The 2,500-nt window shown below is 44.8% G+C and overlaps 1 protein-coding gene across 1 annotated transcript in view; it reads left to right on the forward strand.

The window, feature by feature from the left end:
- The window catches only part of nav1b (neuron navigator 1b), a 124,289-nt gene that overhangs the window by 90,618 nt on the left and 31,171 nt on the right, over positions 1 to 2,500 (forward strand).

Consider the following 2,500-nt stretch of genomic DNA (forward strand, 5'->3'; position numbering starts at 1 on the left):
ACTCTTCCATGGGCTAAATGGTCTCCCAGCCTAGAATGCAACAGACAGCTGGCCAGAAAGGGTGGCTGAGAGTGCTTGAGCCTTGTGCTTGCTCACTGGGACTCAAGCCTTTGATACAATAGTCTATTGTTTATGACTCCATAGAAATCAATATCAATCAACCAAGGAGATTCTCCAGGGCTGTGATGGAGTGAAGTTTAAGTGTGTAAAGTATGGAGTGATGGTTAAGTGTGTTAAGTATGGAGTGAAGTTTAAGTGTGTAAAGTATGGAGTGAAGGTTAAGTGTGTAAAGTATGGAGTGAAGTTTAAGTGTGTAAAGTATGGAGTGAAGTTTAAGTGTGTAAAGTATGGAGTGAAGGTTAAGTGTGTAAAGTATGGAGTGATGGTTAAGTGTGTTAAGTATGGAGTGAAGTTTAAGTGTGTAAAGTATGGAGTGAAGGTTAAGTGTGTAAAGTATGGAGTGACGGTTTAGTGTGTTAAGTATGGAGTGACGGTTAAGTGTGTTAAGTATGGAGTGAAGGCTAAGTGTATAACCCTGTAGATGTTTGAGGCCAGGACGGGGAGGGTAACCGACTTGGCATCCTGCATCCAGACGGATAGCATACGACTGTAACATGGAGATCGATTCAGTTTATCTGAAGAATGCAGCACTCTCACATGACTGATATGACTCAAATTGAAAACAAATGTGTAAAAACATTCCCCCGAAAGTTCCCACACCCACTATCGAGTGCTGTAGAAATACACTCTCTCTGTGTGTCAAACACAGACTAATGGAGCCCAATAAGGATATATATATATATATATTTATAAAAAATATATAAATAAAAATATATATATAAACATATGAGAGCAGGCCAGCCAGGATGGGACGATGGAATGCCATAGAAGAAGACAGTGTCACACTCATAAAATATGTGTATGTGTGTGGTCTACTTTCAGTCACATTGTTCTTTTTAATTCAAGAAGTTTGGAGGCTGAGACAAACTATTCAATATTCTGTCAAATGGGGGTTTAGTGAGTTTATTGTCAATTAAAGACTGGAGCGCACCTGCAGTGGCATAGCTCAACCACTAGACTCGCTTTGGTGTAAACCTGCTCATAGTTCCCTCAGGAAAGTCTGAAATGACTTACCACAGCGGTGTACAGATTTAATATGCCCCGTATAGAGTACTTTACACAGCTGTGTACAGATTTAATATGCCCCATATAGAGTACTTTACACAGCTGTGTACAGATTTAATATGCCCCATATAGAGTACTTTACACAGCTGTGTACAGATTTAATATGCCCCGTATAGAGTACTTTACACAGCTGTGTACAGATTTAATATGCCCCGTATAGAGTACTTTACACAGCTGTGTACAGATTTAATATGCCCCGTATAGAGTACTTTACACAGCGGTGTACAGATTTAATATGCCCCGTATAGAGTACTTTACACAGCGGTGTACAGATTTAATATGCCCCGTATAGAGTACTTTACACAGCTGTGTACAGATTCAATACGCCCCGTATAGAATATGTATTGATTTGACAGGGTTTCTGTTCAGATGGACCTAAATTGTCAACAGTTCCATCTTCTGGTCTTCTGGTCTTTTCGTTTCTGGCACCACCTCTCGGCTAACTCTCCCACTCTGTGCCGTGATGTGTGCACCCTTTTCAGCACTGAGCTTCCTTCAGGAGCTTCCATACGCTCGTGACTCCATTTCACTCTCTGTATGACCCCCCCCCAAAATGAAATAACAATGTGGCAATTCGTGCGTTCCCTCCAGAACCCCCCACACAAAGTGTGTTCGCCTCAAACTCCACTCAACATGACCATTGTTTGCCTAACTCAACACACACTAACCTGCAGACCTCTCTGACGCCCGTAGATAGTCCCCCTCACTCCCCCCTGCGTACCCCATCATTGCCAAAGGGGACAGACCTGGGGTCAGTGATTCAGCTTGTGTTAGATCCTATTCAAAGTTCATTAGTACTCTATTAGATGTATTACTGTAACCACGCCAATATTGTGATTATTTAAACCGCTCTTATGAATGTTACTTCTGCTCTGATCCCAGGTCTGTGTATATCAAAGGGTGTGTGTGTGTGTGTGTGTGTGTGTGTGTGTGTGTGTGTGTGTGTGTGTGTGTGTGTGTGTGTGTGTGTGTGTGTGTGTGTGTGTGTGTGTGTGTGTGTGTGTTAGTGAGCAAGCATGTGTATGTATGTGTGAGTGTGTGAGAGAGGGAGTCCCCTGCCCTAACGCAACTGTCCCTCTCTCCCTCTCTGGACGCACGGTTGCTGCCTCTGCCGTGCCGGCCCACCTCTGGCCCGCCTCTGGCCCGCTGCTGGCTGTGGTCTGTAGCAGCTAGGCCAGGTTTGTAGGACTGCTGCTCCCAGCCCCGCCTGACCATCTCTCTGTGCATGACCTCACCCCTGACCCCTCACCCCTGCCCCACTTCCTCCTCCTCCTCCTCCTCCTCCTCCTCCTCTTCCTCCTCCTCCTCCTCCTCC

Source organism: Sprattus sprattus, assembly GCF_963457725.1.
Source record: "Sprattus sprattus genome assembly, chromosome: 10".
Lineage (NCBI taxonomy): Eukaryota > Metazoa > Chordata > Actinopteri > Clupeiformes > Clupeidae > Sprattus > Sprattus sprattus.